Source organism: Ochlerotatus camptorhynchus, unplaced genomic scaffold (genome assembly GCF_037179485.1).
Source record: "Ochlerotatus camptorhynchus isolate MF236.1 unplaced genomic scaffold, CSIRO-AGI_Acam_v1.1 ptg000209l, whole genome shotgun sequence".
NCBI classification, from domain to species: Eukaryota; Metazoa; Arthropoda; class Insecta; order Diptera; family Culicidae; genus Ochlerotatus; species Ochlerotatus camptorhynchus.
In genome coordinates, this window is record NW_027040699.1 from 2,138,964 (window position 1) to 2,164,807 (window position 25,844).

The 25,844-nt window shown below is 38.8% G+C and overlaps 1 protein-coding gene across 2 annotated transcripts in view; it reads right to left on the reverse strand.

The window, feature by feature from the left end:
- The window catches only part of LOC135703152 (transmembrane channel-like protein 7), a 71,908-nt gene extending 50,045 nt beyond the window's left edge, over positions 1–21,863 (reverse strand). For both annotated transcript variants that reach the window (XM_065224259.1, XM_065224258.1), the window contains exon 1: positions 21,623–21,863. The gene's annotated coding sequence lies outside the window, so the exon portion shown is untranslated. The remainder of the gene's footprint in view (positions 1–21,622) is intronic.
- Positions 21,864–25,844: the final 3,981 nt, after the last annotated feature.

The following is a 25,844-nucleotide window of genomic DNA, read 5'->3' on the forward strand; positions in this document are numbered from 1 at the left end:
GTGTCTGATTGTAAGAAGAAGCATATTGTGGGAAAGCGGTCCGCCGTTCATTGATTGATTTAATTGGACACAAATGTAATTTTTCAATTCCCAACGACAGCTGCGGCAATGAAATGCCGGCGTATGGCGACCGTGATCGTATGGAGTGTAGTAGCACTCCCGTAGTGGATCTTTTTACTTTTGGCTGAAATGTTTTTTTTTGTTTTATTACTCTCAAGCCGCGCGAAGGTCGGGTATCACGTTTTCATCAAACGCCTGTCTTTGGGTTGTCGAAATGTTTTGACGGGTTGGAAGAAATTAACGAATCGGAAGGTTGACGAACTGATCTTGGGGAGCGGCAGCAGCGTTTGTTCAATAGACATGCTGTTGATGGATGTGAGGTGCAAAACACAAATTTTCATCGCATTCGACTGTTTTTTGATAACTGACATTCACCGTCGAGTAACAGTGCGCTATAGGAAAATTTGCGTGTTGGCAGTTTTTGAAACTGCGCCACGATTGTGTTCCATTTTCACAAGTATCACAACCGCCACTCTAATTATATGCACTTTATGTAACTCGGATGTCGCCACGACCTTTCATTCTGTGCAAATTGCTGTGGCTGCATCTGAAATCTACACGCCACTAAGGGGTAGAATGGCATAAAAAAGTGCAAGAATGGTGACTCAAGGTTATTTCTTGAAATGAAAACCACAGATAATTAAAGCCGTGCGCTAAAAGTGATGATTTCACTGAATTAAATGGAGGATTTGTTGATGCCGAGCAGGTGAGAGGGTCGTGAGAAGTTTAACGATTATCTCATGTAGTGTTGGCTTGATCCGAGTTCAAAGATAATGGTGTTGAGTGTGTTGTGATGAATAAAACAAAAAATAATTATGATTACAGCGAAGTGCATTCATTCCGTAGATTAACTAAACAAAAATCTGTCATGGAGCGGCAGTCTAGAGCACTAAGAAATACAGGGTGTCTACTGTTTGTCCATTTTAAATTTTAGCTTTCCCCGATTTTCTATTCCACGGTCTGAAAAACATGCCGGCATCACGTTTTCAGTTGAATAAAAAAGAAAGAGTCCTAAGCAGCTATATAGCTATAGTCCTTACTACACTTCATTAATAGGATATTTTTAAACTCCTCCAAAGTATTACATAATGTACATAAAAGTATAAGTATTACATTTCATAATTACATCCACTTAATTAAATTAAGTCGTACACAAATTTTACGAACTCAGACATTTTCATGTGAATACAAGAATGTTAGCATGGTGATGAACTAGTCCAGAAGTGGCTAAAAAACAAAAATGTTAGTAGGCACTAGTGAGGCCTCAGATAGCTTAGTCAGTAAAGGCACGGTATTCAAAATCGAAGGTGGCGGGTTCGACTCCCGGTCTGGTCTAGAAAATCTTTCAGGTTGAACATTTTCTCGACTTTTCCTATGCATATAGTGTCATTGAGCTTGCTACACAATATACACATTCGTGCATTGGTTGGTTTAGAATGCTCCAAATTAATAACTTATTCCACGTATCTAAAATGTTTTCATGTATGAACTATTTTAATTACTGAGTATATTTTAATTTCATCCCTCCCCTTGGCTAGTTATTAAACCTGGACGTTGGTGGGCGGGCCTTATCTTATGTCTTGTTCAGACTGGAGAGTTATAACATGTTATAACGGTTGTCAAATAATTGGAACACAGAAATCACCATCAAGATAGCGCTAAAACATGTTGTAACTTAGTAGTCTGAACGTACTATTATGCTTCGTAGTGGAGCGTTGGAGACGGTTGGTTTAGGTCCAGCATCGTTGGCTCATGCCGTGGCAGAATAGCGTCATGAGCATGCGATGAGGATTACTGAGTTTCCCCTCTCTGATGAACCATTGCATGAGAGAACCAGAGTTCTAGCCTGAAGTGATATTATCACACCTGTTACTCCTTTTTTTAAGAACCGCGTCGTAATACGCTTACGTATAGGCACTGAGGTTGGGTGCGATACTGGCGGGTTTTTCCGCAAATCACTCTTATTTTATTTATTTTTACACAGATAGATTTATTTGGGTTTGCACGGGAATTATACTATTGAAATATTTCAGAAAGAGCCCAAAAGTGCGCCTTCTACTAGCATGACAAGCTTTCATTGTTGGTTTCATTGAACCATTACTCAAAAAATAGGGAGTTCTGACTATGACTCCAAAACAATTTGAGCAACGAATACCAAGGTAATTGTTTTAAAGTGAATTTTAAGAAGTGGCCTACGAAGAATTCATTGACGACTGGTCGAGGATTCCAGCTTTAATTCTAATAAGTATTCAAAATATGTTATGAGAAGGGTTTTAAGAGAGTTTTGATGAAAATTGCAAGTAAATCCCGTGAACTCCAAATGATAGCATCCCATGAACCTTTGAATATGATTAGATAAAGGAATCCTGGGATGATTCCTGACGATAATTCTAAGGGAATTATTAAGAAAGTTCGTACAGAATTTCGAGACGAATGCTAAGGGAATCGAATTTTGAGGGAACAATTCAAGCGCCACATATGAAAAGGGCATACAAGCTTTTTGTAAACAAACCTTTGTAGGCCCTCTTCTTGCCAACCGAGTGTCGCCCACGCAAACTAACAACATCATCGGGAAGGAGAAACCTTCCCCTATCCGGCGATGTTGATGGTTTGCGTTGGTGTCATATGGGTGGCGAGAAAAGGGCATAAGAATGTTTGTTTACAAAAAGCTTGTATGCCCTTTTCACATGTTGATCTTGAATTTCAAAAGTATTCTGAGAAGAGTTTCAAGGATATTTTAAGATGCTTTTTCGAAAACTCTAAGAAAGTTATATGCGAATTTTGAGGTGAATTCCAGTTGATTTTTTTTTTATTAAAACTCAGAGGGAAAGTGGAAGATTATTCTAAATGGAATTTTAAGACATTTCAGAGATTAATTGCTTATGAGTTGATCAAAGTGTGCCTTGGCCGCGATTGGACGTGCTTGTCTTATGTCGTTTTCGTTTTTACTACACTACACCGGTGTAGTGTAAGCAGCAATAAGCGCGAGTCATTAACAGCTCATCATCGTTTGTTTGTAAACAAAGGTGCAACCGATAGCTATACCCTAAAAAAATTCAGTGTTCGGCGGTGTAGCACCGATGTAGCTACACGACAAAAACGAAAACGACATTATATTGTCGGGATCCTTCGCGATCCTCTTTTGTCAGCGTTTTTGCTAGTAGCGCTAGTTATCAAAATTATTTTCAAATTTATACTCCAGTTCAGTTTTTGCATATTCAGTAACCGTGTTGTGACAGAAGTAGTTTCATTGGTTAAGCAGTGCCGTGGTTTTCTGGAAACTCATTTGGTGAGCTCGTTCCTTTATTTTTATTGTAATTGTACCGTAAATTACCTTTAAAAACATTAAATACGCGTCAATCAAATCTGACACTACTGTTCGATTGAATGTTTCAGTACATTATCAGCATAGATAATGTATTGAAGCGTAAGAGAAAATAGCTTCGGAATGCTTGCGTTCTCGAAATGAGCTATTGGATCTACGGTAGAACTATCACATTCTAAATCCCGGGTTCAAGCTTCTTGCAGCCATAAAAAAATGTTGCATATAGATTTTTTTTATCCATAACACAATGCAACTGCCAGACAGTGGAAGTTGGATTGGACATACATACATTTCTGTGATTAATTACACAGAAGAATTCAAATGAATTGAAAATAGAATTATGGTAGGAATCTTCGGTGAATTCTGACAACCATTAAAATTGGAATACAATCTGCAGTAATTTATAAATTTTCAAGGAAATTTCAGAGATAATCTATCAATAATATGTTTTTAGAGGTGCTAAAGACTTTCGGGGCAAGTCAGTAGGACTCCTAAAGTCAGAAAGAGTTTCCACTATAAATTGGAAGAATCTCCCGGTAGCAACCAGAATAAACTTTTGAAGAAAGCCTCCCAAGTAACAATTTTGGTTTTATGAGGTTTCTGTGGACCACGATTTAGCTTTAAAGCTAGAATGCTTTAAAACCTTGATAAAACTTGCAATGCTACTTGGACTGGAAAACAAAACTGATAGATGATGTCGGAAGAAGCTTTTCTGGGGGAAATCGAAATAAACCTGGGAAATTTGAAAATCTTCCGGTGAAAGTTGTAACAGGAACTCCGGTCCGCGGAAATATGGAAGTTCGGGGGAAATTAGAAGAGCCTTCTTGGAGACATCAGAAGAAAAAAAACATCCTGGAACGATAGGAAGGCACTTTCAGGTGAAATCAGTAAAAAAATTTGATTTGACAAAAAAACACTTTCTCCTGCATTTTTGAACTACTATGGAAATTTTTCATCGGGAGGGTTTCTAAGTAGGCCGCGCGATTGAAATGACGTGTTTTGATTTTGCTAAAAAAAAGTCTCTGTGTTTTTATGGATTTTATCAAATTTGAACAATGAAAACTTTAAAATTGAGTGTGTAAAAAAAGATCTGATTTCGGATTTGTGTCTGAAGGACGAAAAGTGGCAGAGGCTGATAGGCAAACTGAAGGTCATCAAGAAGGAGTGAATCAAGTGGGCCGCCATCCGGGAAGTGGAAGCATTAATTCATAAGATTTTAAAACATGAAAAGGCAGGATGTAACGGATTATTCAGACAGTGATAGATGAGGATTCAGTGGAGGTGCCTAGGCAAAAGGTTACAATATTCAAGAAGAGATACGAAAAACATCGAAAAGTGATAGAGAAAGAGAGAGAGAAGAGTATTCCACTACAGATGCCGATTAATTAAACAGGACTCAACGAGAATCGAGATGACAAAGATTCAGCCGCAAGGACGCAATACATAAGCGGTGAGATCTAACTGATTACAACTAGATATAAAAATATGAAATGCATCCTACTAAATACGTGCCATCTACAAAGCAGGAATTGCTTTGATGATGGAAGTGTACACGCAGTACCAATATATATTTTATATCTGTACTACGTGTGTATGCGGGGCTTGTTGTAAGTGAAAGTAACCTCGGAATGGACGTGAGTGACCAGGCATTCTGAAATGGGTTACTGAATCTCAACAGAGCTATCACCTTTCAACTTCAGGGCTAAAATTGTTTGCATTTTTTGATATGTTACTTAATTAGTCCCAAAAATGATTTTCCACGTGAGAAAACATATCTCCGAACGAAAAAAATAAGCCCCACTCTACTGAGTCAGCGTTGCCAGATATACCGATTTTCGAAATTAACCAATATATAATACCAATTTTTGAGATTAAATACCGATTAATACCGATTTTTTTTAAATTATTATTGCCTGCACACGCTCAAATGTCAGAGGAAACTATTGTGATAGACTTTTATCTTTATGAATATTATTTTTTTTTAAATTTTTAAAATGTTCAAAAAAATCTTATGTTCGATACCTTTTAACTCGGATTTCCATTTCCTCGCCGTTTTTGGCTGCTGCCTCATCCCGGTAGTGCCTGGGAATCGGGACATACTTTTATCCAGTGACCAAATAGCTCCATCAGAATGTTCATTTTTTAACTTCCTGAAGTGTATTTCCCTTGATAGTTTCTTCAAACTTTTTCCTGGAACTTTCTTCCACCTTACCCCGTAAGTTTCCGATTCCTTCCGGAAAGTTATTTCGGGAGCTTTTTCTGGCTTCGATCGAAAGGTTATTCCGTCGTCTCCCGACAGATTGTTTTAACTTCCTCCGGAATATTGCGCTATCTTTCCCTAGAAGATTCTTCCGATTTTCAAAGGGAAATTTGTATCGACATCCCCCAGAAATCTCTTGCTTCCGGATTTTTTACCAACTTCTCCTACACGGATAGAAATCTCCTTATACCTTTTGGCAAATTTCTATTGCTGATTATTCATAAAATGTATAAGTCAACTAATAAGCAGACGCCTTGCAAAAAGGAGCAGCCGAATTTCGACAGAAGTTTCTTCCAAACTACCTTAGAAAGTGTCTTGCAGGGTCTCCAGGAAGTTTGTTCCGTCTTCTCCAGGAAGTTCCTATAAACTTCTACCGGAAGTATCTATCGAATTCTCCTAGAAGTTACTTACGTCTTCCTCTGGCTCCATTAGCTTCCTTCGGCGGTTTGTTTTCCGACTTCTATTGGAAGGTTTTTGCGAGCTTCTTCTGGCTTCCTCCCGGAATTTCTTTCGATCTCTGAAACCTTTCTGGCTGCCTCTGAATGTGTCATCCCAATATTTGTCTTGGAAGGTTTCCGGGTGTTTCTTTGAACTTTCTTCAAACTTCCTCCAGAAGAGCTTCTTTTGTATTTATCTGGATTTTTTCGGTTAATTCAAACATTTGCCGGAAATTTATTCCGACTTCCCAAGAAAAGTCAATTTTCCGTTCGCAGTCCAAATATTTAAATTTTCGCCTTCATCATTTTTCATTTTTCAAAAACCCAGGATATCGAAAGTCACATTATAAAGGTCTTAGCTTAGAATCATGAATAAATAAATTATTTCTTAGCCTAGAATCACTGGTGGGGTTTTTGATCTAATTTCCGTCCTATTAAACACAACCCGTGCTTTACCTCTCTTTTCTGAACGAGTTTAAACAAAAAAGGGAATATTTCTGTCAAAGACTACTTTTAAATTTATTCCCCTTGCCATACGTACCGTTGGATTTGATAAAGAGTCACAAATTGTTGAGATATTGCTTAAAATCTAATACTGCTTCTTGATTCTAAATTCGTTCTACGAGTTTCGATTCCTTGGGGCCTCCCTTAGCTCAGTCGGTAAAGGCGCAGCTACAAAGCAAGACCATGCTGAAGGTGGCTGGGTTCAATTCCCGGTCCGGTCTAGGAATTTTTCGGGTTGGAAAATTTCTCGACTTCCCTGGGCATAGACGTATGATTGGACTTGCCACACAATTATACCAATGCAAAAATGGTACAGGCATCGAAAGCTCTCAATTAATAACTGTGGAAGTGCATCTAGAACACTAAGTTGACAGCACGCAATAAGCTAATATGCGATATGCAATAAGCTTGAAATGCGAACAAGAAGAAGAAGAGTTTCGATTCCGTCCTAACGCATTGAAACGCCATTAGATTTTCTTCGTCCTAGGGATAAACGTAGTTTTAAGAACAATGAGCGTGAATATTCAGACAATGCACTCTAACAGGATTTATGTTGTAGCTAATTAACTAACACATCGGAACAAACCTATTATTGATTTGTGCACGGTGAAATCATTGATATTATTGATCTTTTCTGATCGATAGAACGGAAATGGGCGATAACGACGAAGTAGCACTCTACTCTATCATGATATTTTTTCGAAGTCCAGGATAATAAAAACTGACAAATTGAACATTCTTCTCAATTAGAGATATTGAAATTTTGTACATATTTGAAAATCTTTCAAATTGCTCCAAGTTCGAGATGTTGTCTGGGATCTTATTAATATTTCATAGCTCGTGATTTTGTTTTTAATACCGGGATCTTGATTTAAAAGTTTATTTTACTCTGAGCCTGTGATTTTTTTTTCCTATTCCAAGATCTTAATTTAGCTGTTTCCAAGTCCAAGATCCAATAAATTTCAAATGACCCGCAACAAAACTAAATAGGGGAAATGGATGTAATGTCGGCCTAAATGCCCCTAATTTGGGCCCATACATAATTTCAGCAATCGACTAAATTTTCAATAGCGACCAAAAATATCCATTAGTATCGTTCCAATGACGCGTTCATCTAGATAAAATTGATAAATAGCAAATTTTTAGCGATGGGCCCAATCTTAGATCCATAGGCCAACATTAGAGCCATTTTCACTACAAAATTATAAAAAAAATCGTGAGTACGAAACCTTAAAAATCTTATTAAAAATATTAGGAATAAATCCTGAATTCGTCGAAATTTAAATGATCCAAAATCATATTGTTTAATCCATGGATTTTAATAAAAAAACTAAGTCCGCAAACTTCAACATTTTTCTAGGTAGAAATGTAGAAATAGAAACCTAGTGAGATGGACCAAACTAAACTTAGCCGTTTGTGAAGCCAGTTGCAAAGGAAAGCAATATGAAACCTTGAAACTGAAATACGTCCCAGAATCTTGAAGCAATAGTTCATGTTTTGAATCTTTAAAAACATGTTTTTAATCCAAAGAACTTTATATAGTTGAAGATGCTAATTTCAAATAACAGACTGTAGTGGTAATTTTTATACGATAGATGGAGTAGATGAAAGTATAGAGTTGATAGTTCCGTTAGAGTACGGCAGTGTGAAAATTGCATATAGATAGTAGATAGCGAGTTAGGACAACTTTTAAGGAAGGTACAAATCGGTTTTTTCATCTCTCTTTACCAAACTCCCCCTTTGGAGAGGGATGGTGAGGGGTGTCCTCCCGCCACCACTGCCAGATGAAAAAACCGATTTGTACCTTCCTTAAAAGTTGTCCTAGCTCACTATCTACTATCTATATGCAATTTTCACACTGCCGTACTCTAACGGAACTATCAACTCTATACTTTCATCTACTCCATCTATCGTATAAAAATTACCACTAGAGTCTGTTATTTGAAATAAGCATCTTCAACTATGTAAATCGTTGACTTCACGCAGAAGTAATACTAAAACATATAGTCAAAGTACAAAGAACTTTTCCCTAGATTTAAATTGTTCCAGTCGAAGATTTCTTTAAAAAAATCTTTGTTGCACTTTCTCAAATGATTGGTGTTATCATTATTGTTTGTAATGCAGCTATGAATAAGGTTTGAGAAATACTTTCCTGACTTCAATGACAATTTTCTGAGATTCCCTAAGTTTCCAGGACAAAAATTGAATTCTCTGAGATTCCCTCAGTTTCCAGGTTTTTTAAGGTAGTCGATACCTCGAGTTACCTCTATGTTCTTACTGGTCGTAATAACTAATGAGAATTGTATGAATAGAAATGAAGTTACTTGAACGGCTTTAAAATGCGTTTTATTTTCCATAGTTCAATGTAACAGCTATACATTAGAAGGTATTATGCTTATTGTAAGACCATTGTTTCAATCATCCTTCTTACCATAGGCCATAGATCGAACTTTTCTTCGTTTACGGCCCATCATCTTTTGCACCGTTGGCAAGTAGACGAAGCGAACGTGCATCATCAGACAAAACTGGTCCAGATGCTCTTCAGATTCTGATGAACGCTTCCGGGAGGAATCACTCCCGAAAGCCATCGACTCAGTCAAAGATGCGTCGCCAGCGTTCTAGTGGGAGTTTTAATCGGAATCAGACTTGGGTGGGGTTTAATATGTCCACACAGTAAGATAGTCCAACGATCGGACAAATGAAGAGAAGTATAATGTCTCTGGCGAAAAGCAGTACCGGTCAGAGAACACTTGTAAAAGCTAATGCGCTGTCGATGGTAGGCAAGCAAACACCGGTGAAGATACTACCTCCGAGTGATCATCGAAGGCAAATACATCTATGTCAGTTACGATGAGGAACGAATCATGAAACTGAATGTTCGTTGGCTGATCAACGAAGTGGTGAAGCGTTACGGAATCAAACTTGCTAAACGACCACTGATAAAACTACTACGGCCAGATGGTGGCCTTTGTATGGACACCGATCCCCTTACGACCTTCTGTGCGACTCGGATTCCATAATCATTTCGTACCTCATAGAGTTAGAAAAGCTGCATTGGGATCAGTTATACGAGGATTATTGCAAACATCGCGATGTTGAAATGCTTACCAAGCTGCTTCAATCGCTGGGCACCATGGAAAACACCGATCACTTTACACTTTGCTGGGACTTCTTCTCCGCAAAGTCTATAAATATTCTATTTCAAGCGCTGGGTTACCAGGGTCGTGTCAGAGAGCTAAACCTATCGTTCAACCAACTCATTGATGTCGACTTTCAGGAGCGCACCTTCAAGCCTAACAACTGACCAATCAACATCTTACAATTCCACTTAACCTCCTTCGGCTGTGATTTCAGCTCCGTCACGAATCTCCCCGCCCCAAATCGATCTACCAACGGCTTCAACGTTCCCTTCACTTCCTCCTTCAGGGTCTCGCTCTCCCCACTAACCAACTCACTAATCACATTCCGAATCGGCATTATGACCAGTGGCAGTCCCTTCATAGTCAACTTTTCAATCTGCTTTCGGTTCGATCAAACTGTTCTGAAACACCAAAGCCTTCCGCACCAGATCCTTGAATAGTTCGATCGTCTTGAGTGGAAGTTTTCCGATCTCGAAGTCTTCCGTTAGCGACTCTAGCACCATCCGGAAGAATTCCAGAATGACCCCCAGATTACAGTTGTACTTGGAAACGCCTCGCTCATCCTAGTGTTTTGAAAATATGTGCACTATGAGGAATCCATGGCAGAACTTCGCCGGAAATTCACCGTTGAAGTTATGAAATCAAAATTTTTAATTGTGTCAACAACAATGATTAACATTTTGACACATGCACAGAGCAGGTTCAGTGTTACCAGTAACTTTAAATATCATGAAAATTTCTAACCATGGGAGCCAATGAAAGTGCCCAGGTGTACCCATCTGTATTTTTGGCATACTGTGCGGAGTGACTAACCCCTTGGTTCAACCTTTAAAATGGTCTTGCAATGCTAAAATCGTTCTAAAAAATGCCAAAATGATTTTTAAAAAGCTTCAATCGTCAAAATAACCTTTAAATGCTAAACACGCAATACGGAATGAAAATGTGAACATAGACATAAAAACGAAGAGAAAAAAAAAACTGAAATGGCTTATAAATAGCCAACATCGCCAAAATGACCTTAACAATCAAATTAGCCATAACAGACAAAAACGGTTTTCGAAGGGCCAAAACTACCACAATCACCTTGAAACGATGCGAAGATGGTCACTAGGATTGAAAAAAAAAGAAATGCATTGACAAAAAAATACACTGAAAAATTTAACACTTGTGATTCTAACCGCTAGATAGGAAATCTAATAAAATTACCGACAAAGTCAATTCAATCCCATATTTCTACATCATTGTTCTTAACAGTACCTCCTACGGAACCTACCAATATCATGGCGAAGCAAGTGAGTGCGCGTCTAATCATCACCATTTGTATGCCATTTATTTCAGAATGGAGCTGAATCCAACCAGAACGCTCCACTAACTTCTTTGTGGTTGGTTCTTAGTTCAAATAAAGTTGCTCACGCGATATAAAACAACCATGGAAAAAAACGCACCTACACCACCGGCTTGACTACTATCCACGACTTCCTACACCGACGATCAGGCTGCGAAACTTGAACAAAACAAAACAAAGGAATTACTAGTAGGTATAACAGCTCCGCACTGTTACAGAGACGACGTTTTCTTTTGATATGCTTTCTTCCTTGTGTAGGTACCGGATAGTAAATACTGGCCAAGACTTATCAAAAAACACACAAAAAATCAACTGGAATAATTCAGCCAACAGCTTGTTCCGAGCCGGTCGCAATAGTTTCCGCATGTGGCGACCGTCCGTCATCGTCGACCGGAGATAGTTATGTGGTTAAAATTAATAATTTCAGTCTGAGCTTTCGACTCTCTATGATGCAGACCGTTACGTGGCAACGCCGCCGGTGCGTGAATCACTTCAATTGTCAATTTAGCGATCTTCTCGACATGAAATATGTGTATCACTCAAGGAATAGTGAGTCACTCATGAGAGGATGGAAATTTGTTGATTTGGCCACTGTTTTTTTTTTTTCGAAAGCGAAAGTGATCGCCCGTCGTAAAAGTGTTACGACCGTGACTTATCAGTTGAAAGAGTAAAGGTTTTTGCCAACACTATCTAGGTTTTAACTGCTGTCTGAAACCGGACTGACCTGTTCGCCATTAGCGCAAAGTCCTCACTTCTGTTCTCTTTCTGTATTCTTTTGAAGAGCAAGTAGGTACACATGTTGCCTCTTGGCTTCTTGAGTCTGCTCGAGGGGGCAATGTGCGGTGCGATACGTAAAAGAAATGAAAAGGAAGAAGCGCCCGCTTTGAGGCATCCTCCGACCCAGCGACGACGACGTCGACGACCGACGCCAGCGACAAGTGAGTGAGATGATAATGAAAGTACAACGACCAAAAATAGAATCCCCGTCTCGAAGCGTAGCTGCTATAACAACTGCCGCCGCCTGCTTTAACGAGCACTTCCGTTAGAGGATAAAAATTGACCGATCTTGATGGGAATAGGCCTACTATTTATGGTGACGTTGGCGGAAAAGCGAGGGAATGTTTTCCCATCATTTGCGAGATGAAAGTCTAACGAGAATCAGCCTGTTAACTGCGAGTGGATTGTTTTCATTTGTCGACTTCAAAGAATAAACCGAATTTTAATTTTTTTTTCGACACCCGAAAAATGAATTCAAACTGAATTATGACGAACACTTCGAAGAAAGTGCTGAGCAAAATTGTTTACACGCATGCCATACGGAATAAACGAAGTGCATATTCTACGGCTTACTGTACGTCATAGCTAGAGCTGGTGTTCCTATTTTGGACGACTATTTTCATTTTGAATTCAAAATGCCTTACAAATCTGATAGATGTTGAAAGTTCTACAATATGGCCGCCATGTTTGCATATTTTTGACAGATAGCCGGCGGTTGAGTGACTTTTCCTTCTAAGTCAACGTTTGATCGAAGGTCGGTTCGATCCTGGGATTTTGGGACGCTGAGTTCAAAAGTGGCACAATTTCCCTATTGATCGCAGAAAATGCATGCACTATTAAACGAGAAGTGTGCGAAGGCGAAATTTGTTTATCAAAAACATTTGAAATTGCAAAATCGCTCGTGCTTTCGAGGGTTTGTTGTGCATGCAAAGCCAAACTCGGAACGGACGGATGTTTTGTTTACAAACAATTTTCGTTTCGCCTGATTTCGAGGTAAATCGAGAATGACTGGTAGGCTATTGAGCGGTTGTTTGGAACCATGATTGATTAGGTCAATAAGAATTCACAGTGAGTAATTATGTGCACCTCATTTCATTGACTGCGTTGAACTTTTCAAGACGAAGGCAGAACGATCCCTGTTGATTTGAATGAGATACAATGCAGATAAACAAAACGTATAGCTAGACAGGTCTTTACGTTGATGTCAATAGATTTTGATGAAATATGTAATCTGTTTTAGGCCCGATTTCTTCACCTACGGTTAAGACTGAAACCAGGTTTAACTATAAATACGGTTCAATATAATGAGAGAGAGAAGGATTAGTATTTTCCATTTAATTCCACTACTTTATTTGCTTATCCTTGACAGATACGCGTATTTCGTCTACAATGTGCAGAATTCTTCAGTGTCTTGTACTAATACTCGACTGAAGAAAGACATCGCATTTACCGAATATATATTAACACAGGTACATTTTCACTTGTGTTAATATATATTCGGTAAATGCGATGTCTTTCTTCAGTCGAGTATTAGTACAAGACACTGAAGAAGTCTGCACATTGTAGACGAAATACGCGTATCTGTCAAGGATAAGCAAATAAAATAGTGGAATTAAATGGAAAATACTAATCCTTCTCTCTCTCATTATACAGGTATTCCACTAAGACGCCCACATTCATCAGGATATACGGTTCAAAATTTAACAGCAGTTTCAGACCAAATAGCAAAAAAAAAAAAAATTTAGGACTCGACCTTCTCTGCTTTGCATGAAGCTTTGCAAAAGTGTTTGTTATGGGCAATCATACTAATTTTTTGCAAAAATTCGGCCATTTTGAATCATGTTATTTATTTCCAAAATGGTGTATTTCACATTTTGTTATAGGGGAAATGACGGCTTCGGCATGACAGACTATTTTCGGCAACCCAAATTAAAACACTATTTTCACTGGATTTTCTTACGAAAACACTTTGCTGAATGCATGCAAACGATTCTTTATGCTTTCAGCTTCAATTTGACTATATTTTTACCACTGAGAAAAATCAATCTAGTAAGGTTTTCTTGAAATGAAACACACGCACTACAAATTGTAGCTGATTTCGAGTTGCCGATAATAGAACAGCAGATTTACATGCAGTTCAAATGGAACGGTTGCCGAAGAAAAACTGGTTGCCGACAATACTCGCTCTCACTAGAGAAGATTGGAGCTTTGTAAAAGCGTTTCAAAACAGTTTTCGACAATTCTTTCGACTGAAATTGTTAGAGCAGCTGGCAGCAAAATATTGTAAACAAACCAATACTGCATATGTGTGCGTTCCATAGAGAAAAAGGCTATAGAAAGAAGGTCGCTGCTTAGGTTGCCGAGAATACGTAAATTCCCCTATATATTATAGCACCATACCTATATATTGTAGCGCCACACCCATCATGCGACACAATGACAATTCAACAACAAGTTAATTGCTTGTTAACTCGAATGCCTAGGACCACATTGCTCACAAGCGGCGAGTACCCCTCGGGGAAGTGGCCAGTTTCTGACTAGAGCCAAAACTTATCATGCGACACCTTAAATCACATGAGAATTCAATATCAAGTTCATTGAAAGCCAAATCGAGTACCCAGTACCACTTTGCCACATCCGACCATGTTCCGGGTACCCCTGAGGAAGTGGCCAGTTTCCGACTAGAATTAAAAACCCATCATGCAACGCATCAATTTACATCAGGATTCTAAAATAAATAAATGACAGCCAAACCGAGTACCTTGGACCATATTGGCCCCGTACGGCTTTGTTCCGGGTACAGGGTGGCCACTGAATTTAGGAAATTAAATTCAAGGTTTTTCCCGGGTGCCAACCATAGTTTTCCCGGTTTCATATACCAGCCAAATATCAGGGCTAGTAGCGATCAATGCTGTCAAAATAGTGATTTTTGTGACCATGCTGAAGAAATAAGTGATTTATAGTTTTAAAAAAAAGTTACCTAAGAAAAGAAAAGTAGTCGTTCTGATAGCATACCAAATAAATGATTGATGTTTAAGACTTATTCAATCAAAATCTCATAAACACTTATGTACGATATGAGCCTTTAAAGTGAAAGATTCAATAGAAAGTTTATGACCAAACCCACGGTATAAACCAGGGTGTATACCACCGAAAAACCGACATGAATGACCATAGCAAAAATAATAAAATTTTTGACCAAAGCACGCTACTGACATCTGGCTCCGTGTTCGCGAGAAATATTTAGCTAAGCCATGAACCCCCATGCAAAAGTTATTTATTGGTTCGTGTCTGATCTATTCTGGACAAATTATCTTTATCTAGATCAAAAAAATCCTATTTTTTTGACAGTTCGGATCACTGCACATTTAAATCGGCCGTTTACGATTTTCGAGCATAAGTCAGAATTAAGTGTGTTTGTCGGTACTACCTGGAAACACCTCTAAAACCGGGAATCCTCAGGATCTTTTATTTTTCCTGAAAATACCTGGAAGTATCAGGGAATCTCATAATTATCCAGGGAATTTAATTATTTGCTTACTAAGGATATTTTGAAGAGAAGCATGAATTTTAAAATACAAACATTTAATTTTGTTCATTATTTTCATTCAAAATTTGAACATTATGATCCAGAGTGGATTGATCTTTAGTAACAAATCAATTTTGATAATTCAGAGGCTTGAAATGTGTTTTTTTTAGTGCTAGAATATGCATATTTTCCATAAACTTTAAATTTGAGCAAGTTTTTAAGAATCTGGAGCCCTTGCACACTTTTAAAAGCTCATAGAATTTTATTATAATTTTTAAATACCTCATTCCAACGGAATTCTGGGAAAATATCTTTGAGAAAAACATCAAGGTATCTTTGAGTAGTTTTGAGGAATTTTAGATTTCATGTGAAGCCTGAGTAGAATTTCACGAAAATCCTGAATTGAATTCAAAGTAAATTTTAATGAAAACTCATAGGAATTTCTGAGGAGAAGAACTCATGTGAACTTCAAAGAAAAATCCCAAAGGCATACTGAGGATAATTTCATAAAGTTTGTGGGAGAAAACGAACCTGGAACATAAGTACTTGATTTTTTTTTGATGAATACTGAGGGGGTCAGAGGGATGCTAAAAGGAGGATTATAATTCAATCTGGGAATACACCTAGGAGGATTCCAGGAGTTCACAAACAAAAACTGTGATGAGAAATATAAGGAATTTATGAGAAGAAATGCAAATGAATTCTTAGGAGACTTTCAATGTGAGTAAAATAAGAAGGAGCGAGATTCAAAAGGGAATCGAAAATTGATTCAATAAAAATTCTAAGAATCTTTCCAGAGGGTTTTTTACAGAGGAGAACTTCAAAGTAATTCCAATCAAAATTCAAAGAAAATTCAATTCGGAGGATAGTTCCAACGAAATTTTGAGGAAGATTTCAATGAAGTTGCGAAAATTATTCTAAGAATATTCTGGTGATATTTTTTAGATAATTCAGAGAAGTGAATTTCTAGAATAATTTCATTCGAGAGAATACAAAGCGAATGCTGGGAAGAACTCCAAGTGACTGTTTATGATAAATTTCCGTTGAATAAGGAATGGACTAATCTGAATTCAAAACAACTGAAGTTTATGGAACTGCCTTGAAGTTATTTTGAAGTTTGAGAAACTATTCTGAAGCTCACAATACTTCTCGTCACATTTTGAACTTCCATGAACTATCTTGGACTTCCTAAATTTCCCTCAATTTTCCTAACTATCATGGACTTTTTTAAAATTTTAATAATTCGCTGAAGTTCTTGGAACTTCTTTTAAATTTAAGTTATTTCAAAAAATGTTAACGGAACTGCTCTGAGGTTCTTAGTTCTATTCTGAAGTTCTGAAGTCTATTCTGAATCTTCTCTCAAGTTTTTCCAGTTCTCATGAATCTTGTTGTATCGCCTGAATTTAATTGAATTGTCCTAAAAATGTGTAAGCTCCCGTGAACTTCTGAACTTATGTGGAGATCTGAATAACGTTCTTAACATCTCTGAAGTTCTCTGAAAATCTGGGAACTTCTTAAAATTTTCCGCTAATTTGCGGAGACTAATGGAACTGAACTCCCCCTGAAATTTCCTTAATTTTAAGAGCTAAACTTCTTTGAAATGCTCCCGCATTTTGCTAATGTTCATGAAAGTTCCTGAAATCTCGGATCTTCCCTTAAGTTACATAGAATTCTATGAAGTTCTCGAAATGTTTCTGAAGATCTCTGCACTTCTGTGAAGTTTTCGAAGATTTTCTGAAATTTCTGGAACTTCTTTAAGCTCCCGAATTTTCCCTATAATCAAAACGAACTAATTAATATAGTTCTATGATTTTCATTGAAGTTCATGGAACTGGCCTTAAATTATCGACACTTATTCAACTTCTTCAATAGTCTAGACTTTCCTGATGTTTTTAAAACTGCCCAAAAGATTTATGAATTCCCTTGAAGTTCTCCAGACAGCCCTGAATTTCTCAGTATTTTGTTAAATAGCCCACAATTTTACTGAAATTAATAGAATTGCCTTGAAGTTTTCACAATTTTAATAAACCTTATAAACGCTCAAGAAACATAGCCTTAAATCACTAATTTTTCCTGAATTTATCTGAACACCCCTGAAGTTTTCTACGCCAGCCTGATGTTCTCTAAATTTGCTTAATGTACCGGTAGATTTTCTGAGATCTATCTATATTTATAAAAATGAATTTCTGTCTGTCTCTCTGACTATAGAAATATATAGACTCGAAAACTACCGAACCGATCGGCGTGAAAATTTGTATGCAGGGGTTTTTGGGGCAGGGAAAGGTTCTTATGATGGTTCGAGACCCCTCCCCCCTCTGTAAGGGGGGCTCCCATACAAATGAAACATAAATTTCTGCATAACTCGAGAACTAATCAAGCAAATGGAACCAAATTTGGCAAGTGGAGGTCATAGGGGTAGCCCCTTAGATAAGAGGGGGGGGGCTACGTACAATATAGCATGTTTTTTTTAAATTGACACATAAACTCAAGCTAATATTGAATCCCGAGCAAGGCCAGGCACACTCAGCTAGTATATTCATAATTCCCTGACGCTTCTAAAGTTTTTGGGTCAACCATAGAATTCTCGGAATCTCCCATAATTCCACGGAACTCCTTGTAAGTTGCTGCAAATTTTCTTTAACTATCTGATCGTCCTCAAAGTAGTCGGAGCTTCGCTGAATATCATGGAACTATCTAAAAATATCTAATATTTGAATTTCTTGAAGATATCACCTTTAAAATACTCTCACATTTTCTAGATGATCATATATATTTTTGGAGTTCCGGAAATTCTATCAGAGCTTTGCTGAAATTTCCGGAAATTCACTGAATTTATCGAAACTTCTTTAAATTCCTTAAAATTATTTGAACTATCCTTTGATTTTTGGGAGCTTCCCTGAACTTCTCAATTCTATCGATGACCTCGATTCTGCTCTGAAATAAATGGAATTTTCGTAACACCTTTAAACTTCCCAGAAATTCTCGGGATTTCTGTGAAGTTCCTGAAATATTTCAGAAGTATTCATAAATTCTCTGAAGGTCTCTGTACTTCCCTGAAATTCTCGGAACAGTTTAAAGGTTCTTGTTTTTGTTTCAACACATCATGGTACTATCGTTAAATTTTCTAAACTCTCTTTTATAAATCTTTAAACAAGTCCAAAAGTCTAGTTTAAATATACGAGGAATAAGATCTTTAAAATTCCCCAACGATCTCTAGATTTAGCGTTGGCGTTAATTGCTGTTGTTGTTGGTTTACCAAAAACATGTTTTAAAGTATTTAAAAAATAGCTTTCTTATTATTAACCTGAAAATCATGCGTTTAAGTTTTGGTAAAACCTGGAAAACTCAGGGAACTTTATTTAGCCAAATGAGTAGAGTAGATAGAGAAAGACGACGTCAAAAAGCAAAACCCCTTCGAATTGTTCGAAAATTAGTAGATGCACCGACAAATGTTGATCTAGCCGAGTTATTAACAAAAGAGAGAATCGATAATCGCTGTTGGGCCCTTATGATTCTGAACGTTAGATCTTAATGATGATATTACTACAATCGTAACACTACGCCTACTGATCAACTAGGACTGAACATCTCCAAGGGAATCTAATTCATATTGTGCAGAATTTCAAGCTAGTTTGAACATAGTTCCTAAGATAATCCATAAGAATTTTGAGGGAATTTCAACGAGTTTTAGGAGTTTAAGGATTTCAAATAGGAGGATGCACAGGGAATTTTGAGCATAAATGATATACAGTACATTGTCTTTTTGTCAGTACCATCTGAAGTTTAAGGCTGACAAAATCGGGGATTCCGCTTGGTTTTCAGCGCTGCAACCAAAGCTGAACCTCCATATCTCAGTATCAACGTAAATACACTAGCCAGGAGCCGTCCCGAGATGTTCGGTATGATTCTGGCTACCGCGTTGATGGCCTTCGCATTTCAACACGCACTTCTAGTTTATTACGTGCTACCCAATGGTAATGTCTGACCGCTGCAGCGCTTTAAAGTTACTGATCAATACCACCTCGCTTTTGTTGTGGGCTATTTGCAGCTTCGCTCAATGCATTAGGTTTCCAATCATGTCGCCAACATTTCCATCTATTCCAGCGTCTTGCCTGTTACCGTAAGACGACGTCGTCCGCAAAGCCAACGATCTCAACTCGTTTGGGTAGCTTCAGCGTTAGACAGCCGTTTTAAATCACGTTCCAGAGCATTGGCCCAAAGATGGAGCCTTGTGGAATTTCTGCTGTGATCCTAGTCGATCTCTGTCCCATATTTGGATCGTAGATAAGAATCCGGTTCTGGAAGTAGCGTCGGCCTCCCAGCTGGAGCTGTTGAACGCATTGTTGACGTCGATCGTTATCACAGCGTAATATCGATCTCCTCTCCACTTCTGTTTCGACGCCTTCTCGGCTCTCTAGAATTGCATCCACTTTAACTCTTCCTTTTAGAAATTCGAACTGCCTCTCCGACAATCCTTGCTCACTATCCGTGCATTTCGTCAGCCTGTTTAGGATGATCCACTTCAAGAGTTTTCCGAATGTATCCAGCAGGCACTGCTACGAGTTGCTCGTTGGTGACTTCGTCGTTATCTCGCTCTCCGTCTCCGTACGATGTAGGTGGCCAGGTTGTTGGATCGTGCTTCGAGAAAAGTTCTTCCACGATGACTTTCAGGTTCTTTAAGCACATTTTAGCGGGCATGACTTGACATTTGATCTTCGTCATCATGACACGGTGTGCGTCGTTGGCAGCAGCTCCAGTTGATAGTTTGACTTGCTTTGCCCGACCCAGCTCCAGTTGATAGTTTGACTTGTGTCGACCCAGCTCCAGTTGATAGTTTGACTTGCTCTGCTTTATCTCTCGTTTATTGCTCGGAACATTCCTCTACGTTCCTCTCTGTCTGCTTCTGTTCTTGCTCTCTGAACACGTCTTGTGGCTATGAGACAACTAGCGCGGAGGGTGCTAATTGCCTCGTTGAAGCAGTAAGGTGGAGGTTCCACTGCAGGTCGCAAGTTCTCGTCCTCTGTACTACCACAGGATTCCGTTGGCCGATTGGCCATATCGGTTTGCCTGGTGGTCACTATGGGTATATCCTTCATAAACTCTCCAATTCATGTTTTCCACCAGCAGCGGACTACAGTCCGCATAAAGTGACGTCGATAATGGATTCCCGACCATCTCTGCGAAAAGTGCTGGTGGTGCCTTTAGAACAGCCTAATTTCCAGCTTCGCCAGAGCTTCCAGCAGAATGTGCCCTCTTGGGTTGGTACATCTGTTTCCCCAGACCATGATTACCAGTCTTCGTCCGATCAGCTCTTCGGTAAGTCCAACCAGCGTCTCGTGGAATTGCTCCACCGTCCATCGGGTGCGTAGCAACAGCATATGAATATTCCGTTAATTTTGGCGATCACGAAACCTTCTTCTTGAATGGGGTATCTGCCCATAATTTGTATTGCAGCCATCCCAGCTCTATCCGCCACCTAGTTAGCTTTATCGGGAGGGACTCGATACAGCTGTTCAGTATCGCAATAATTGAGGTTTATTTGAGATACCTCTGTTGTTGTTGCGACAAAACAATTAAGTGTCATTTGGAGCGAAATGCTTGAGAATTCATGCTTAAAAACCAAAAAGTTCAGCACTGAATTCCGAGATTGTTGGTGAAAATTTATAAGAATTTCAAAATTTTCAAAGATATCCTGACGAAGGATGCATAGAGATAGTTTAGTTAATTCAACCACTGACAATTTTTCAAAATCTCGCGTACACAGAAATTTAAGACGCAAGATTAAGAAACAGTTTTGTTTATACTGTGACTTTTAGCTGTTGGCTAGTTAATCACTGCATATTGCTATTTGTTAAATCTCTTTTGCTTTTGGTATTGTTTTTATTTTATTTTGTAGCGAAATTTTAATAGAACTTAATTGCAGTACTGAGTCACGAATAGCAACGTCTACGGGTGCTTTCAAGAAAACTTCACCTGTAACGAATCAATCCCAGCATTCTCTCGTCATCACTGACACACACGCTCTCTAGAGCATTGGGATGCTGTATCTAAGTGTATGCATCGTACATACATATCTGCCACAGCCCACTCAGGTACCCATCGTATCTCTATAGTACATTCTGATCTGACTGACAGCACCACCGAACGACGACGGATACATGCATGGCGATAGGGCGGCGAACCAATTTATTCCACAACAATCAACGCTAAACTAGCCGAGCAACTCTGATCTACTTTATACTTACGTATGAATATTCATCTGTCCATTACTGCAATTGTTGTCTCGAATCCAGTTTCAGGTCCAGAGCTGCTGCACCCGCACAAGGAACTAATCTCTTGCACTGTCTCCACCTATATTTTGTATTTATTCTTGTGGCAATCTCCTGGGGGGCTAATTAGAAGTTGGCTGTGCTCTCTTGGCACACCACATTCACCCACACTCGGCCGCCGTTCTGTAGTAGCTGCCCTGCAGAAAGTGCTACTTTTCCCCCCGATAATTTATCACTTGTTTTGTATATTTTCACAATTAAAAATTTGAATGCATTTCGTATTCCAGAAACCTGCACTGCATTTCCATTCTACATCTTGTATCGCAACTTTTTGCACTGTTGCGTTCGATTATTCCGGCCGCCTGGCGGTGGGTTGGCTGCAAAAACCTGATTTATTGTGGCAAATCTCGCCCAATCAACACTCCCTCTCCCTCCATGCGTTGTATATGTATGTATGTTGTGCTTCCTGCCTTGGTGGCTAAACTCCACTCAGCCAGCCACAGCACACACAATACACGAGAAATGGGTTACCACACAACACTGGCCAATCTTCACTATTCTTTGATTTATTTTCCAATGCCTTCACCACAAACTCTTCACCTTTGATTACTATTTTTTTCAACACTGCACTGACTCCAAAAAAGTGGTGTTATGCATCCGCTATTCTTCCACGGCTGCTTGGATTTACAGCAGAGCCATACCACATACATACACACGCACAGTAGCCTGCTTTGCTGGTGGAGAAATTATTTTTCTTCTTCTTGGATACCAATCGAAACTTTTTCGAACTCTTCAGCTGCCTCGAATCTCGGGCCACTGCCTTCGATCGGTCACAAAGCGCAACCCTGCCAAGTTCTCTAGGCTACCAAGACAAATATTTAGCAAATTTCATTCATTACCACCAAAGCACTTACTATTTTTACCGCAGAAAAACCGATCCTACCAATCTTTTTGCATCACCTTTCTTCTTCTTCTTATTCGTTTATTTCCTATGTGTACACTCTCGCGGCAGCAATCGAGAAGAGGATGATGAGCCTCAACCCTCCTCTATATCCGCGACGGGAATCTGCTGGCTGCAGTGTGAAAAGCGTACCACCACGGTACCACCCCGCGACTCAGACGAGAACCACGACCAACCAGTCAGCACGAGTGCTGAGCGAGATTTGACGATTGAATCCACCCAGCTCCACACAGAACCACACAAGCCAGGCAGCAGCAGGGAGAGTCGATCGCGTGCTCGCTCGCCGTGTTTTGCAAAAGTGAGTGCACTCACTCGCAACGATGCGATGCTTTTCACTGCCAGCATAATGCTCTCGGTTTGCATGCTATTTTCTCACTGCACAACATTGAAGGAACTCAAACAATATAATGCTCCCTATGCTGTAGGAGTTGGCAGTAACTCGTCGGAAGGTTTGAATAGCGACGGTGTTGCTTTTCGTAGGTATGCTCATCGTCTGCAAAGGAAGAAAGATTCTATTTAAACTGTCGCGTAAATCTTCCGGCTAAACTTGCAACTAAAACTGATAAGATTTATCTATTTATTTTTTGATTTTGCGAGACAGGTCTTATGAAGGCCAAATCTCAAGTCTCAAGGTCACATTCCAGAACGTAAGTGGAACATGGTGATCACGTCAAATTATAATGTCTCAAATGAACCACATGCCCATGCTTGGCATGCACAGTTGTACACACCAATTGCTCATTTGTTAATAACTTTTCACTCAGTTGGTGAAAATTGTGTGTCTTTAAAGTAATTGATAGATTAGGATCATAGTTTACTATAGATCTGCAAAGAGTAAGTGAATCTTAGCATTTGAATCAACACCAATGAATGTCCGAGATGTGCAGCGAGCATTTCTCACTTCATTTTTACAACGCAAAAAAAATACAGTTGATTACTAGAATTAAAAACTACTTTTTTTTAAAGTATGTGTAACAAGCTTAAAGTCTATTCTATCTGCTTCACTATGCTTCAGAACGAATTATGTTTCGTCAACTGTGTGCAAAGTTATTAGCAAATGAGCAGTTCGTGACCAAAACTGTGTATGTCAAGCATGCACATGCCCCTAGACTCTCCATGCTGAATCGTGCCTCCCCCCCCTTTTCCATATCATTGCATGCAAAATAATAACCTAATGCAGGTTAATTTAATATGCCTAAATGAATTAGTTGCAATGATAATGATAATTATTTAAAATTAATATTTACCTATTAATATGATCGATATTGGTGATAAGTAAGTTGATTTTAACATCACAGAGTTTGACAATAGCGTGATGGTGTATTGTAATGATGCTGATTAGAAGAATCCTGGGAAAGCATCATCCAGAAACCTCTGTAATCCAGGACATTCAGTTGATCATGGTCACTTGAATCGCTGAGAGTATCTTCCGAGTCTTCGTATTCTGATTCCACCATTTCAGTGAACAGTCTTGTCGTGACTATTTTAAACTTCTTTCTATAACCTGCCGTGCGCTAATTTTTTATGTGGCTATCTACCTGTCTATCTAAAGGGCTTTCCTGATAATCCGTTATGATGGTTCTGTTTCTATGAAAATAAAATGATGTTCTATTCATCTATCATCTATAGTGATCCAGCGTGCAGATAGTTAATATCGTTGTCTTCTTCAACGCTGCATCGTATTCATCTAAAAAAAGAAAATCGTCACTCGATCAAGCCAAATTCAAAGGTAGTACATGCACAGACCACCATCAGACATAACTGTCTCAAGTTGTTCATCGAAAAAGCATTTAACGGTACATTTAAAAGTACCGTAGTTGGTAGTACCGCCACATGTGGCGCGCATAGTCAAATCTCTTGCGTTTGACGTTTACACACTACCGCCATCTGTTCAGCGTACAACAGCGTTTTACAGTGAGCAATATTCAATGTGTTATGTCTGTTTGTCTGTGGTATCTATGTGATGTCGCATCACCGACAAACCGACATGAAACTTAAACTTAACTCTTGATCGAGAATCCATAATGGCCGATTCAAATGTGCAGCGATCCCATCTGTCAAAACAATAGAGCTAATATACTATAGAGGAAGAATAGCGCTGGTGTTCCCTTTGTTCCGATGTTGAATAATACCGGGTACAGAACTGTCAAACTACATAGTTTTTTTCTCGCTTTTACAGTTGTGTCCCTATTAGATGTAAGGAAAAGATGTTTCGACAGCGACGGCAGCGCTATTCTTCCTCTATAGTTTATTAGCTCTATTGTCAAAACCATAGTATTCTTTTTATCTAGATAAAAATAATTTGTCCGGAATACATCAGACACGAACCAACTCATAAATTTTGTACACTTGTTCGTGGCTAGGATAAATATATTTCGCGAACACGGCGGCAGAAGCGAGGGGGGCGACACATCTAAATCTCAATACTAGATGCTCAAAAAATTTCACCCTAGCGAATCAATCTTCGAAAACTCTTCTTTCAGTTCTCGCATCTACTTGCATCTTTTTGCAGGAAATCTTCAGAATCGCCATTAATCTTCTTTCTATCTATTCTTCGATCTATTCAGCGTGCACGCAGCTACTCACAGTAAAACACAATCTTTCCTGCAACGTAGATAGAGTCGTCCCCCTCGGGCAGAAGTTAGTTTCGTGCTTTGATCAGAAATGTCATGGTAATTTTTATGGTCATTCATGTCGGTTTGTCGGTGGTCGCATTTTAAATGTTTTGAACCTAATAAATATGTTTTTTTTTTATTTTGCAGCCATTAGCCTCATCATAATTCTAAACTGCACAATTATTTAAATTTGTCTAGTAATTAAATTCCAGTAAACTTTTGGTTCGCTACATCACAACTAAGCATCTTTCAAAATGTAAAGATACAGACAAGCCCAAGGAGATTTTTTTAAACTCTGTATGGTTAACTGCCCCATTTCCGGCCTATAAAACACAACCCGCACTTAGTCTTTCTTAATCTAGCGCTATCAACCAATGTTGACGATAGACGTCTTGCCGCACTAGAAAGACTAAGTGCGGGTTGTGCTTAATAGGCCGGAAATGGGGTAGTTAATCCTACAGAGTTTAAAAAAATCTCCTTGGGCTTGTCGGTATTCTTTACATTTTGAAAGATGCTCAGTTGTGATGTAGCGAACCAAAAGTTTACTGGAATTTAATTACTAGCCAAATTTAAATAATTGTGCAGTTTAGAATTATGATGAGGCTAATGGCTGCAAAATTTA